Source organism: Callospermophilus lateralis, chromosome 17 (assembly GCF_048772815.1).
Source record: "Callospermophilus lateralis isolate mCalLat2 chromosome 17, mCalLat2.hap1, whole genome shotgun sequence".
NCBI lineage: Eukaryota > Metazoa > Chordata > Mammalia > Rodentia > Sciuridae > Callospermophilus > Callospermophilus lateralis.
The window spans coordinates 5,999,088-6,016,741 of record NC_135321.1 but is presented as its reverse complement, the minus strand read 5'-3'; positions in this window follow the sequence as shown (position 1 = coordinate 6,016,741).

The window sequence follows — 17,654 nt, the reverse complement described above, 5'->3', positions numbered from 1 at the left end:
TTCCTTACAGCTATAACTAACTAGACTTATTTTCAATCACTAAATATGCTACACAATATGTCAGCTCAGCATAATCATGTTAAAGAACATAATATAGTTTTAAAATGTTCACAATGCCACTTCTTAGCGGTACAATATGGTTAATTGCAAAGTGCATATCTACATGCACGTGGTCTGGCAGAATTTTCAGGTCTCAAGAATCCTTAAGGTTGGCATGCTAGCCTCTCCAACGGATTTGAAAAATTACCTTTTTTATAATCATTAAAATGAATTCTCTGATATTTGAAAAATATTTGTTGACTTTTTGTGAATGGAAATAAATATGTTTACATAAGTAATTGTTATTAAAATCAACTATACGCTGAAATCATACCACAATGCTGCACTGTAATAATGGAAATATTTTTACAAATTATCTTTGACAGTCAAGATGCTATATTTCAATAATATTTTATAGAAGAAATAGAGAGCTGATTTAAAATTTTCACTTAATGATTAAACTCCTAATTTTAGAGATTTTCTCATGACTAAGCATGGTTTACAACAATTAAGTTGTTAAGTTTTTGGCAAAGTTCTTTACAAATACATTTTGTTTTTCTTTTCTTCCTTTTTGGCTTTCTATTTTTATTTAATTATACTTACATCACTTAGTTATTTGCCAATCTATTAATTCACTACACAAACTAAAACAGTGGTGGTGCTAAATATATCATCTTATGGTCAGAACTCTTCCAACTGGATCACTTACAGCCACAGGTCCTTAGTGGTCCATTGAGCAGCTGTTCTGACCACATCTGGGGTGGTGCTAGACTATGCAAGGACAACAGAGCTGTCCATCATTGTTGGAGTAACAAGGTAAAATAAAGTACCTACTTATCCACCTATGAGGGAACACTACACAGTGGTAAGAAATACCCAGTAAGATATGTACCAAGAATATATACAATAAACAATATTTGGTTGAGAAAAACCCCAAGATTTCCTAACAATAAAATTTTAATGATATATACCAAATGCATTAATGCAATTCCTACAGAAAACGGGTAATTGGAAATGGGATGGAGGCTTTCTAGTCAACGTATCGATCACCTGGGAAGGGTGCTGCACAGATATAATGTTATTTAAAATATTGAGGATCCCAATTCATGCAATGTTCTTTTTCTATTTTTTTCAAAGAAAACAAAAAAGAGAATAAAAGTAGTGATGATAACAGTAGCTATATATTTTACATATATAGTCAATTTTATATACACAGTGATGATACCACTAGTTACATATATTTATATATTGATTAATATATAACATGCTACTTATATGTAATTACATATTACATATATTATTTAGTTATTTTTATATATACTTTATCATATGTGATTGATAATATAATTTCATTCACCTAAACATATATGCCATACATTTACATATTAGGTAACTAATAACAATTAATTATATATAATGACATATGATTATATGTATAGATATCTTATTAACTTTTTCTCTAGACAACCCTAATACATTATGTGATGTTAAAAGCTAAATAGTGGGTACTCATGATGTCATAAAGATAATTGGAAATAATTCTCTTTGTTATGCAAAGATTTAAAAATTATAATCAGAATCAGGAACCAGAAAAATTAAAGTAAAATTTATTTGGAGTCATAATATAAAAAATACAATGGCGATACATATATAAGTTCTATAAATTTAAAATTGGATGAATTCTATTCAAAAGTGATAACAACTTTGTCAAGAGGGACACTCTAATCAGATTTGCTTCAGACAACATTCTGGTGTTATAAAATAATTTATATATATTTTTTAAGAATTACCTACAAATTCCCTTGGCATTACAATCTGCAAATAAAATATTCCCTGGGTATCCTCCTAATTAAATATTACTTGTTCATTAGCAAGCTTTAGACACAGGAGTTTTATATTTATCACCATTTCACAGTTTATTCTTTTGTCCACTGGCTGTTGCTCACCTGGAGCCCAAGTGGCTTGCTTCTGGGCCTGTGGGTGGACATATCCCCTCATCTTTAGGGAGCACAAAATGTCTTCCCGGCATCAGAGAATAACCCAGAAGGGTTTTGATTCTCCTCTGCCCTGACCCATTAACAGCCATTTCCCTGAGGAATCCTGGTAAAGCATTGTTTTACTTTTTAAACTTAGAAAATCAGAAAATTCTTTAAAATAATCACAGATCATTATTTATCATTTCTTTAAAGCCCCCTACTACCTCTGAAGATGTCCTGCATATTTTATCAGTGGCTTTTCATAAAAAGCAACTCTGATTTATTTAATATGCCATAAAAAATTCATAGCAGAAGATAATATCTGCTATCTTATTTTAGACTTGTAATAATTTTGACAATGTAATTTTCAAGAAATAGGGCAAATCACAAACATTATGAAGAGGCCGACACCATCTAAACCTGTAAAATGATTTGAAATGTCAGTCACTGTCAAGGGTAGTTTCATGTCTTTTTGCATTCAAACCTATTATCAAACTGTATGGAATGAGTATTTCTTTTCATTATCACATTTTATGTAGTGATTCAAAAGTCAGCTACACTGTGTCATTTAGCATATTAACAATTGTATAATAAAACCTGGATAGACACTTCAGTTCAGACCCTTGGAGCAATCCATGCTCCTCGTCAAAACACTCCTTCACTTAAGGAAAATCAGTTCATTTCTCCAGAAAGCCTCCTCTTTAAAGTTTTACTTTATTTTTAATTGACAAATAACAATTAAATATATATATTTATAGGTTCTGAAGAAAAGTTTTGATACATGTAAACACTATGACATTATAAAATGAGAGTCATTAATAAAATACAGTGTGTATATTTTCTTGTTTGATTACATGTGGGTCTACTATGTGTATTTTTAATTTGTATTTCACTATGCCTAGTAATTAACACACATCAAATGTATTGTTTAATTTTATTACACTGTGTATATTTAGTTATGGTATACTTTTTTGTTCTTTTTTTCATTTTTACAGAAAATTTTGCAGGAAAATATATGCCACATAGATGAGATATGGTAGCAAAAACTGTTGGACTTGTGACCAAAGAGATAATGATCACGGTCTCTAGAGGTGGCAATTGAGGTACGCAGCACATAAATTATAGCTATCATTTTACATCATAAAATACTTACTATTTAAAATATGTTAAATATTCCCCACAATGATCCACCCTGTAATAAGATAGAAAATTACGACAGACCCACAGTTATCACTCTAGACCTATTGGCCAATTCTGTTGTGTACACTTGCAAAGTTAAGTAATGTATATGCAATTAACTATGTAGCAAATAAAGCATGCTAATTCTTTTCAATTTTACCAAGGATTTTCACCTCATCATATAATTTTTATATAAATATACACTTTGGAAGGTTGGAATTATTGCTGTTATCAAGTTTAGAGATGAGAATGGTGATGGACAATTTTTGCCAATGTTACATCGATAATGAAAAGGCGTGTTTAATTATTATTTTTGTGAATTACTTCTAAAGTTAGTTGTAGCTGATACAAGAGACAGATTTCCTTGTAATTTAAAAAATAACATATAATTCCTGCCAAAATATTTCCAAAATAATCTGGAAGAAAAATCTTTTACATGGACGCCCGCCACTTCTCTTGTCCATTTTCGTCATGCAGTTGTTTCACCTTCCCCTGTCCACAGCAGTTACTTCACACGAAGACCAAGAAAATCCTCCTTTTAAAGGCTGAATCTGAACTACCTCAGATTATAAAGCATCAGTCAATCAATCAATCAATATCAATCAATCCAAGGAAGTCCAGAGGAACAGAGGAAGGGGAAGAGGGTGAGGAAGGGGGTGGGAAGAGGCAGCACTGGGGGCTAAAATGGAACCAATTATGTCATAAAAAACTAACCCCAATATTATATATAGCTGTAATGTACTAATAAACATGAGAAATAAGTAGCTTGAGAATGTTCATTTTGGAACTACCATCCAATGGCTTTGTATCTTTTATTGAGATGTAACAGCATACAAACTCATGTCCCACTGAAGTCAGAATTGGTTAATGCCTTGCAGTGAACCTGTTCTACAGTGTCTCAGTGACGCTTAGAGAACTTTAATTCTCAACTCATTAACAAGCCGCCCCATGGTAATTACACATTTGAGGAGTTAGATGTGCTGCATCGCCCCTGTCTTCCTACTTTAGAACATTGTTAAATTACATTCTCACCTCTTTATTAAGTACAACCATGTGAATTTCTAATCTTTCTGTAAAGTACAATGAAGTATGTAAAATAGACTATTTTAATTTTTAATAATCACTAAAACTATCAAACTCATTTTGCCCTTTCCTTGCACTTTTACTTAAAAAAATTGAGGGCTAATATAAATGAACATCTTCTGTTTAATGTTAAAAAGAAAGAAAAATATTCTCAAAGGCCAAATTGCCAGTCTTTATTGAGGGAAATATTATGACAAATATAATAATAATTAAGTGGATTCCCCTAAAAGTATAACACTGTTATGCAAGTGAGAAAGACTGCAAATATGTTGAATGGGCCTAAAAATATGATCAACTATTAGTGGCCACTTGATTTCCTCAACACACGACCCTTGTCCTATAGAAAACACTAGTGAAATGGGATCTTTAAAGGTCAGGTATAATCTGATCCCAACATCTATTTGAGAAACTCACAGAACTCCCTTCTCTCTTCTTAGGTGACTGGATAGCACGGTGAAGCCAGGTATCCTTAGAAAGATAATTGCAAACATTTCATCAGGACGTTACATTTTCTATATCTACTAACTTGTTTTGATATTTTTCTGTAATTTGTAAACTACTTACAGGTAATCATGGCCTTTCTATTGCCCAAGACCAAGTTATATTTTCATTTACTTGTACAAAATTAACTAATTCTTTGGCTCCCTAGATGACTCTTTTATTTGTGGTCCATTAAGACTGTCTAGTAGAAAATTTTGCAACAAGGAGAATACATTATTTGGATGTAGAAAAACATTTATTTTAAATTTATGCAGACATTAAGACTTCTTTTGAAACCTTAAAAGCAAATGCTGTTTTAAAGTTTTCCCATTGTTTTAAGATTATTAATTAAATATGGTTCCTTTTTACTCATACTCCAGATATCAAGATAATAATGTGCCATGAAATGGCTGTTTGTTTTGCTTCCTATGACAAAAATCTCTTTAAATTCCCTGGAAAAATTATGCCTCAACTTAATTTTTTAACAACAATTATTTAATAAAACAGCAATAGCACTGTAAACATCTTTTTAAAAATCAGTATAAGTTAAGTCATTTATAAGTGATTTAAAAATTTATATTTTCCAACTAAGGTGTCAAGCACATAATAGGGTATAGAAAACACAAATAGACATATATAATAACTGTATAGTGATTAAATCAATAAATTATTCAACATTGACACTGTACATCTATATTTTCATAGTCAAGTAATTTACACTCATAAAGCAAAATAAATACCATACATAAGTATGCAGTTTTAAATAACATTTGTTACATTAAATAAATATATTAAGTATTTTTTTTTCATTCAGATACATAGACTTTATTGTATCACAGAAAGAAGAATATGAAATTATGTCTTTAATTTAATGATTAATAGAAGTACTGAAATCAAGAAGTTTATCATTTACCAAGTACTCTCCCTTTATCTTGCAGCACTGTGAGACATTACTGTGGAGGTCTAATTGCTGATTGATTTTATTGTTTCTATTATTAAAAGCTGAGATAAAGTAAGACATGTACAATATATAAATATCTAATTTTATAACATCTCCTAACTTTGCAAATCCTAATAAATGACCTAAGCAACGACTCCATGAAGGGTTGGTGCTTAGTGTGCTTCTTCCTCTCCTTCTCTTGTTGAACGTATAATTTTAAGTAATTTATATAATCTCATGTTCAATGTTAATTTATTGGTTACTAACGAAATTAACAGTTGACTATGGACTAAAACATAACATTTCAAACTTGTTTCATGTTAATTTCTGACGTAATATCCCCTACTAATTTTATATATTTCTCTTCAACTAATTATCCTCTAGGAAGTACACTTCATATTTTTAAAATAAGAGTAAAAACCAGTGTTTGACCTTTCCTAGAAACTATTAAGCTTCCTAACAATGCTTCTGGGCACTGCTTCTCTGATGGTTCTTGAGAAAGTCTTCCTTCTTTTCATTTAAAATTTATTTGTCTCCCTGGTCATATCCTGTAAACTTCTTGGAATAAAAAACCACAAAATGTCATGTGTAATTGATTATTAAACATGCTTGGATTCATATTATAGTTCTCACTACTCACCTTACCTATAAGCATGTTTCTTAATACAGCTGGTATGATTACAATGGATTAAGAACACTGATGATATACTTAATTATTGTAGGTGTTTTAAAGTAAATATCTGGGTGGTTTGTGATTCCCTGTTAAATTATCAAACAATCTACAAACATGAAAATGATAAAGAAACAACAAATCTGTCAATAAGTGATCCAAATGCCATATGTTGACAAAATTTCTCACCAAGAACAAATCAGCAAAATGTCTTTCAATATAATTCAGAAAAGAAAGTATTTTTATTACTTACTTGATTACATTGAAACAATACTTTGACTTTTATCATCTGACTTATAAGAATATAAATATTTCATTTAATAAAAAATTCAGAAATTCAAAATAACTCAAAAGAAAAATCTATAATATGATATTAACAACATGGATAATCAGAAAATTAAATTTCTTAATATGCTATTGTGTTATGAATTGAAATTGTTTTTGTGCTACATAACACAATATAATATATTGTAAGTGGAATTACAAAAAAAATCAGAATATTTAGAAAAACATGCTCAAAGCAATGCTATGATAGGCTATATAATATAGTCAAGGTTTTTACTGTAATACAAACTATAATGCAATATTTTTATTTTAACAGTGTTTAATTTTTTATTTTCCCCCTGAAATTTTTACAAGTGAGTATATTAACATTTCTCATACCACTCTGTGTAGCTAAAGTCTTTCTTAACTCATCTGCCTGAAAGTAACCTTCAGGAATTATGCCAAGCAAATTTCCAATTAAATATTAAATGTAAATGATTCTGTTTGTCCTAAGAGCATCATCAGTAAGTGCTCTGCCGACTCAATGTTTCCTCCTCAACACTGTAACTGTATGTTAGCAGTGCTACCAAATGAAAGACCATATCTCTATGGTTTATAGCCCCAGGACTGGAAACTCTCCTCATGCACAGGGCCCTAAGCAAAAACAGCAGCTCCAAGGGCACCCCAAGGGCACACTCTCTCTCAAGCTCTGCAAGCCACATCCCCTACCATTTCTCCCTGTGGAATCATACACGCTGAGGATGGCTTGGGCTGGGAATCTGTCTTCACCTTGATACTTCATGTTATCCTGCCACTATATGTCATCAGCTACAGGAGCCTTTTACCAGCTCTCCACCCTTCCCCTGTCTGAATGTGGAGGATTCCCTTCTGATTTCCCACACAAGGATATAAACAGCCATGAACAGGCAATAAGACTAACTGAAAAGCAGAATTCAGCATCCCAAGGCTTAAAACCTGAGCCAGTTCAGCGAGAGATTCCTTTAATTGACTGCTTCAGAGCCACAGCAAAAGCATGCTTGCCATAATATCCTATAGAGCAGTTCAGCTCACTCCATCATGGACCAACAAACTCAGGTTCAGGAGCACCTGTGTAGGCCGCCCAAATCAATACACAGCTCTGTTACAGGAAGAGTGCCATGGTACTCTCCTGAAAATCACTAGCCATCCTTTTTTGTCCTTATATGTGACTTTGTGTTCCTCTGTGCCTTTTGGGGGAACTAACAGTTCTAAGCATTTGGTGTCTGCGTGAAGAGTTGACCTATGAAAGGAAGTCTTGGTCTAGATGTCAGCCATCTCTCATTTGTTCCTGAACTCACCCTGAAGCCTTGTTTTCTTCCTAAGGGAGAATGTGCCCTGGTGGTCCTCTGTGGAGTTGTTAATGTCTGCATAGGGTCCCATGGAATAGGACAGAGAAACTTTGTCTCATCACCATCACCACCTCACACAGGTGCCCATTCAAAACTGTATGTATACGTGTGTGTGTGAGTATATATATATATATATATAACAGTATATCTGTACAAACCCTATAACTATAGGTATTATGCATATGAATGTAGAACTGTATTACTGTATGTTCAACTATTTTATATATATATATATATATATATATAATAACACTATTTGGCATATACACACACATACACCTATACATTAAACTCTATGCATGAGTGCAGATGTAAAACAGTATAGTGATGTAAACTATATAAGTATATGCATTATATATGAACATAGAACTGTATTGCTGTATGTATAATATTTATATATAGCCATTCAAATATGTAAAATAGATATTGTACATATCTATATAAGTATTATAGAAGTGTTTCCTATTATTTTGGGGGCTGGAGAGCTGTAATTTAAAGACAGCTTGCTTGAAGTCAGTTGCAATTTCTGTGCTCATGTTATTTTGTTAGAGGTCTAGCTCCTATGTTAAGTCTGATTTTGTAATTTGATCCACAGTATAATTGTTTGGTAGATGGCTTATAAACAGTTTTCTTTTTCTGCAATCAAAATGGCCTCTGATAGTGGAGGATAGCTTAGGTCCTCTGGAGGAACAGTTGTTTGGATAGGGAGTTATTACTAACCTTTTTAAGTGGTGGAAGAAGGGAATGGGTATGAGTGAATCTTTAGTGAGCACTTTTACTCACCTATTGATTGTGAATAATAAATACATAAATGGACTATTTAATTGTCATATGTTAACTCCTCTACTATATTTATTCTAGGCAATATAAATTTCCACATATTATTATTTTTAAATATCATGCAGCAGATAAAAGTTAACAATTTAGCACACACCATTAAAAAATTTCCCAGTGTTAATGTAGAATGTTCTCAAAACTTAAAAGCTCCATTTTGTCCCTTGACAGCTGGTCATTTCTTCACCATGACATTGTCTATGTGCTTTAGGTGTCTATAGTTCTGCATTTTCTAGAATTCTACTTATTGTAGAATTTCTTATAGACTGAATTTTGTGTTTATCTTTTTCCATGTTGGTACTAATGTAAGTATTTGATATTTTTCATTGTATGTACAATGATATCACATTGTGGTTTAATTTTCATTTTTTCTTATGACCAACAGTGAATACATTTACAAGGGATTGTCACATTTATATATCTTTTTGATGAAGTGCTGTCTGAAAATACCTTGATTGTACTTTTCTAAGTTTGATTTTTGGTATTATTTTTTAGTGTAATGACAGGTCACCTGCTTATTCTTGCTTTGTTTGAGGAGAAGCTTTTAATTTTGATGAAGTGCAATGGCACTTTTTCAATGATACATACTTTCTTATGTCCAATTTCTCATTTTATGGTAAGTTTCCGAACAGTTATCTTGCTTATTTTATGATTCACCTTACTTGTCCTATTAATTTATTTTAATTTTTATCTTCAGTGTGATCAAAATCTGATTCTCCTATTTTTATTCTTATATTGCTTCTTTACCTGTTTTCTTAACAATAATTTTGTTTGGTATTGGTATTCTTTAATAAAGAATTTTTAATTCTGTACATATTTTGTCTGTTTGTAGAACCACCCTGATTATTTCCCTTGTTATGTATTATGCATGATTATTTTATTCCTAACTATTATTGAGGAAAAGAATTGTAGACAACATCCTTGGACCTTTAAAATCAAAGTTGGGAATTTAAAGTCTGATCACATTTTTCTCAGTGATACAATTATATACAATTATATGTATAATTATATAAAAATGTATCTTGTAGGATTGGTATCTTTCTTAAATTTGATTTTAAAGTTATAATATTTATTAAAATGTTTCATGGAAAATAGTGTATATACCTTTTATTGTGTATTGATGAAATATATATTCTACATTTATCACATGCACATTTTTATGCAGTATAAATATATTTTTGTGTGTTCATTCCTTTCTTTAGTATTTTCAAATTCTAATTTTTAATGTCTTAAAATGTTTTTAAAACTACAGTTATTTGGCTCTAACCCTTGAGTTTGAACTATTGCCTAGCATCACAAGGCTTGCAAACTTTCCAATACTTTATACTTTAAGTACTAATCTAAAACCTAAATTGTAACTATATTTTATGCTGTGATTTTATGTTAAATTTATAAAATTTTCATACTGTATTCTAATTCTTGTTTTCACTTTTGTTCAAGTTAAACTGATAATGCTACCATATTTGGTAAAATTCTATTGCAGTTACCATGTTTCTACGTGCTTTTATATTTCTAATTGTCAGTTTTGCATGAATCAACACCATTTCATTGGAATGAAAATTAATTATGAGTAGTCTGCTTATTTTGAATTAAACTTCTTAATTTTAATCCTTTAATTCCTCTTTGCCTGATAATAACTTCATCACTTATAGTTCCTGTGGTCCAATATTTTTTCTGATATAAACATTTAAAAATGCAATATTTCTGTTCTATTCCTTATCAATTTCTGGTGTTAAAAATAGAGACTAAACATAAAGAAGAATAAAATTATGCCATTTGCCAGTGAATGGATATAACTGGAGACTACTATGCTAAGTGAAATAAGCCAAAACCCAAAGACTGAATGTTCTCTCTGATAGGCAGATGCTGACTTACAGTGGTGGAGGCAGTGGAGGTTCAACAGATTGGACAGCAGTAGTTGGGGGAGTGGAGAGGAGAATGGGAATGGGAAAGACACTAGAATAAATTGGATATATGGCTTTCTTATGTTCATACGTGAATCCATGACCAGTGTAACTCCACGTCACATACAACCACAAGAATGGGAGGTTGTACTCCTTGTATGTATGGTATATCAGAATGCATTCTCCTGTCATGTATGACTAAAAGGAACAAATAGAAAATTTAAAAAAAAATGAGGGCTAAAAGTAACTTGGTCCAGCCACCATGTGGCTCTTAATAGAGACTCAAGTTCCCCCAGCCAGCACTAGTTAGGTTTATTGTTTTTCAACAAGAAAAAGAAAAGAAAAAGCAAGAAGAGTAAGACAAAGAGGCAGAGAAGTAGAGGGCTTAGTCTTGGTAAAGCCAGGGATATTCCACTGCAGTCTCATAGGTCTCACCCTCACAACAATATTCCAAGGATTATTTAAAATTTCACTCATTCCCTAGGGTTCATATGAAGTGGTCTTGAAATTAACTGTGTTTACAACACAGCAGTGTGCAGGATGTGACTGTAAGATTAAAGGATCCCTTGCTGCTCACCATGCCTCTTCACCAAGCCGAAAGGACACCACTAGTGGATTTTACATGTGTGTGCACTATTAAAACCTCTATGATATTATACAAGTGCTTGACCAATTCAAATTTTCTAAAATATAAATTTTTTAAAAATCATGTTTTATTTTAATGAAATATATATATGTGTATATATACACATATATATATATTATCTCAAAATGTGCATTTTAAATTGTTTTTCTATTATGCTATATTAAACCACGTGGGTTATTTAAAGATTAAAATACAACATTTATCTCTCAAAGATATTTTGTTAGCTTGAACACTGTTTATTGATTATATCACGCAGCTTAAAATATTACAGGAACATTCTCTCTGAAGATACTGTGTAATGTCCTATGGAGTATCAGCAAGTGAGAAATTGCAATTGAATAGAGGGCGTGTCATACTAAAATTGCAATTTGCTTAAATATTTATTTTGCTTATTTCTTAGTTAATATATTATGCAATTCATTGGATTTAATTTTCAGGTTATCCCCAAAGCAGTGTTAATTAAGACGACATGCTTTTGCAATTTAAGGATCAGATGGTGAACTTTTTTCTTTAAAAAAATTACAATACGTAAAGGGCTCCTTTTCACTAAAAGAAACACTATCAAACAGATAATATGAAATGTCACCCTAGGTAAACAAATACCTAGGTGTGTGTATTGGATGATTAGAAAGAAGTGAACAGCTGAGTCCACGTCGTGGGGTTATTCTAGAACTCTCCAATCATGACTTCCTATTTGACATAAAATGTCTGATCCTGTAAGTCTTGAAAACTTCATATTCCATCCAAGGAGACCCATCGATAATAATATCTAGATTGGTCAGAATAAGTTAGGTTATTCCACAGTTTTTATTTAAAAAAAGACAATACAAATGAAAACTGAATTGGATTAACACTACAAGAGTTTCTCTCACTGTGTGTGTCCACTATAGCTCCAGGAGGTCTCCTCACTACCTACTTGTTCATAGACCCAGGATAAGAGAGGAATCATGTTTTTCTAGCTACATTGTTGAGTAGAAACACTCCCTTCTCCAGGCAGGAGAAGGAAACCCAACAGGGTCTCCGTAAACCAAATTACAATCCAGCAAATCTGGTTGCTGCCTGCAACCAGAAGGAGGGCAAATCAGGTCTTCATGATGCTAGCCATTGCCGACACAGAGCCAAAAGATTTTTGTTCTTCGCATTTTTTTAGAAGTCTCACTAGTTTTTATATTGAATCTTTATTCATAGGAATGATTTTCGAGACCCACTTTACAAGGACAAAAGTCACAAAGAACAAGCTGTCTTGTTCCATCAGGACGAAAAGGGGCTGAAGAATGTTCTAAGATGTCAGTTCTCTCAAAGAAAATGTGGCATAAAACCCAAGAATGCTGTGAATAGTGACTCAGTCCATTTCCACTGGCCATATCTTCCCAAGGTCCCTCCTTCTCTCCCGCTTTGAAATCGGATAATGGATATGAATTTCAACAAGGTGGTGGATCACCCAAAGATATATGCAAGTTTAAGGAAATCAACAGAGTATGGGGACCTCTGACAACCTGAGGAAACATATCTCTCTTATTTTCAGACCCAGGATGGTTTGGGGCAATGAGAATAACATCAAAATGAAAGTCTACAGCTCCTGTGGTGAAAGGAAACTTAATTTACAAATATGAACCCTATGAGCAGGTCTCTGGTAGTGAATAGGATTGTTTGCAGCACAGGATTAGAGTAGGGCCTAGCAAACCGTGTCACAAGGGTCCCGGCACCTCCAAATCATTACAGATGGGATTCCCAGCAAAATAATTTTAATATATATTTGGAGAAAAGTTAAAGTGTACATTTCATAGTTTATACCTCCCTCAGAAACACAAACATGAGAATTATCTTTATAACTAGGTTAATCTTTGTCAATTTTAATTGAGTGTGTTTTAATTTCAAAATTCCAAATTTGTCATAAAATTTAGAAACAATGATTTTGTTACACAAATTAAATGCAAAGCTTCATTATGAGAGAAACAGGAGGTGTGCACATAGCCCTCAAGCCAACCAGGGTAGAGGTGAGGCTATGTGTGCATACTTCTCATTTGTTAGGAAAATTTATCATTCCCACCTCAGACACTTAGGCTGATTCTGCATGCTTTTAGAGGCTACGGTACATTGTTAAACATATATATTAAAAACTGACTTTTCAGAGAAAAATTGATCAGTTTCAATCATACTTTCCCAAGTCTAAATAAAAAGCAACTAACCAGGGAAATATGTCTCTGTGCGGGTGCAAGGCTTCCTTGCTTTGTCTCCCCAACCAAATTGTAGGTTTTGTGGATTCCCTGTTCTTTCTCCCCACTTGCAGTCATAGGGTCATGGGTTTGAGGATTTCCAAGTTTCTCTTACAATAGTTTAAAAGAAAATGACTGGTGGATCTGTTTGTCAGCAGACGAATATTTTGACCCTTTAAAAGTGAAGAGAGCATAGAGTCAATTGAATTCTTTGACATCTAATTTTCTCAGTCTCCTTGTACTCATATTGCCAACTCCATTTCCCTCCAGGCCCTCGTGAGGATACATCCTATTACTGAGTAATTACCCTGATTCTTTAAGTGGCACTCACTATTGCTTTCCATTCATTAGTGTACCTGTGCTTTAATGAAGCCTAACTATGCTTTAAAAACATTCTGGTACAAGTAATGATAATATAAATATAAGTAATAAAAAATGATCACCCATATACTTAGCACGGATGAAATTACAACTGTTAATATTTAGTATAAATCAGTAGCTACAGATAAATATTTAAGTGGAGTTGGATAAATGCAGATCTTTGCATATTGTGATAGCTATATACAATCATATGTTACTACAGATGCATTAAGCAAATACTTATTTTATTAGCATATCTACGTAAACCCATACAAATTAAAACTTGTGAAAACTTTTTTAGTTCACAATAAAAATGAAAATTCTTGATAGAGTTTTATGAACAAATAAAAATATTTTGATGAGAAGATTTTGATAAAAATGTTGTATGACAAGCTCCGAAGTGGTAAAGATATTTAACTTATTTACCAGAAAAAAAAAAAAAACAATAACTGAGCATAAAACAATGTTCTTTCTTAGTACAGATAAGATCAGGCCAATCAGATAGATTGTTAACTGATCAGTAACAATGACCTCAGGTGACCATCAGTAGGGAAAGTTACTTTGGTCAGGAAATACACAGGTTGCTATTAGACAACTACACACCATTCTGTTCTCTTTTGTAGGAGAACAAAGTGATAGCTACCAATACTTTATAAAGTGGAAAAATAGAATAAACGTGCATTCTTGTGAACCTGTTACCTCTTATAAACCTGATGTGTATTCCTCCGAACACTAAAGGTGGGCTGGAGAGCATTTGAGCCACACCATGAATGACTTCTGTGAAGTGGCATGTTTTTCTAGGTTTGCACACATCTTCATTGTCTGTTTGGAAGATACAATGTTGGGTACAATGAAACAATAGTTATAATATGCTTTGTGTAAAAGCTCACACAATATACTAGTACATAATGTCTGTGGATATTTTAGATAGATGATAATCAAACAATTGATGGATAGCTATGGTAGAATAGATGACTATATCCAAGGGGATTTAATAAAGTGTTTTGGAATTTTCAGAGTCTTCCAGACCTTTTAACTTTATTTTGCCTCAGTAAGTTCATCTACAAATAAATAAATGTGTAATGTGATAAAAATTATTTTACATAGCTGTTTGTCAGGTTTCTACAAATGTCCTAAATAGGTGTGAATTTTGGAAATGTTCAGAATTCTTCATATGTTTGGTGCATATTTCTATAATCTTTTCAAAAGATTTACCAATTTGTATGCTTGTAAATATTAAATAAATATGCCTCCATATTAATTTAAATATAATTATTACTCATCTCTTATAATTTTAATATTTTATTTATGTTTGTTGACAATGAAAAAAGTTAAAAATTGTTCACATTTATTCACAATTACTATCTGACCTTTCATAATGTTCAAAATTTTCATTTTCACTTTGATTTCATATTGTTTTAAATATATTCATTATATATTTAGATATTAAGTTTTATCTTTTCTAATTGTTCCAAACATTGTTTTCAAGCTATCTTTAGTCTTTATTTGAAAAAAAAAATCCATTTACTGTTTCTTCTTACAAAACACTGGACTTGTAGACCATGGTTAGAAAATCCATGTTTACTTGAAGATTCTATAGCTACTCATCAGAAATCCTGGTAGTATTTTCTAAATTCACATATTTAAACATTTTACTCACTTCCCTGTTTTTTCCTTAACTTACTACAAGTCAATAAAACTTTCTTTCACATTTTTATTTCTGCATTCTTAGGACTTCATGTTCTTCTGATCTCTCTAGACATCTGTAGAACAACTGCATTTTCTGCACTGATTCTTGTTTTGGGACTACTTCTTTAATGTTGAGATGTCAGTTCCTGAGGATTTGTTACTTTAAAACATGAACATACCTCAACAACTGACAGGTCGAGGTGCTAAGTATCCACGAACAGGTTGAGGGATGCTTGGAGACCTACCTGTTGGTGAACCTGGTTGTAGCAGGATTTGTGTTTTTGAGCAAAAGAACATGACATGGAGCAGTAAGAATTAATTAAGTTAAAACAATGCAAAAGTTGACCCTATGAAATTCTTTATTTTTCATAAAGAAAAATAGAGATAAACAATTCTCAGGGAAAATCAAGATACTCAGTTTGACTTGAATATTTTACTAAAAAGAAAGGTTATCATGAAAATGAGTCTAGGAAAGAAAAAAACCAAAGAATGAAGAAATTGGGCAACACAATTTTATTTAAGTCAATAAATATGTGTTGAGTGAGCTGTGCAAGTAATGAGTGTGTCATGAAAGGAAGAAAATGACAAGGTGACGCCAAAACCCAAACAGCGGAATGCCATGGTTACAGATGTTTAGCCAGGGAGGCCAAGGAGGAGGAGGAGGAGGAAGAAGAGGAGGAGGAGGTGATTTGGAGAGCATCTCTTTCTGTGGTGGCTACTGCACTGGAAGGGGGGTGGGTGAGAAGATAAGGAATACTGGATCTAAGGAGAGCTGACTGATGTCACGATCACCCAGCTCAGTCTGCTGGTCATACATGGAATAAATAAATACTGAAGGCTTGCATTCCTCAGATCTGGGCTGCACCCATAAACACGACTGCTTGTGGCCCTGGGAAAAGAGAGGAAGAGATCATAACCCCCAGGGAGGGGTCCGTTGGGGCTGGAGTGGTGGGGTGTGATCTGCAAAGTGACCTGAGGCCATCAGGGAAGAGACACCTGGAAAGAGGATGCGGGAAGCACCTGTGAAATGCGTAGGGCAGCTATTCAGGAAGAGGGAAGGTTCCAGGCCAGGGATACAGGGATCAAGAAGGCCAAGCGGAAAGGAGGCCTCCCCGCTGGCTTCTGTTTTCCTGTGACAGATCGTTTGCCTTTGTTCAACCATCACAGCAGATGTCCACGAACTAGAGCTACAGGCATAAAATCCAAATTTGATGAATTACAAGTTTCCCTGGGACAGCTCGGATGACTGTGCCTACCATGCTGATAGGAGGCTTCCTGAAGAGTTACACCCACCTGGGGAGCAGCAGTGCCATCCGGTGACAGGTAGGGTGATGGTTGGTTAAACTGCCTCGTACTGAGACCCGACTAGGCCAATCTTACTTATATACTCTCTGGAAGACTGTAAGTGTGCACCCCAAGAGACCCAAATCTCCACCAAAATGACCATGGATTCATAAGATTCGTACATTATAGTATATTCATAGAAATTAACATTATACACTATTAAAACTGAGTGAATGCCTGACATGCAGAAGAATTATTTGTAAAAACGTATTTTCCCAGAAAATAACACAATTCACTGTTCACAAAATCATGATTGATTATTAGAACAATAAATGTTCATATTTGCTATAATAGAAGGTCTATATTTTGTAAGTAAAAACTATGTTGCAGGGAACATCCTTTAGTAGAAACAGTGCAAGCTTCTTAAGTTTGGATATCACATCTGAGTATCGAAGATGATGTTGGAGACATCCTGAGACATAATTGTCTGCCACTGTTTCTATATTTATTTTGCCTAATGCAAATATTTCATATAATAAGTGGATGTCTAATGTGTGTGTGTGTGTGTGTGTGTGTGTGTGTATGTGTGTATTAAAGTGAAAATTATATTAAGGTGAAATATCTACTATATGACCAATAATGTATATATACTTTAGGCTTCAAAATCACTATTTCCAAGAAAACATAGTATTTGAAATTGCT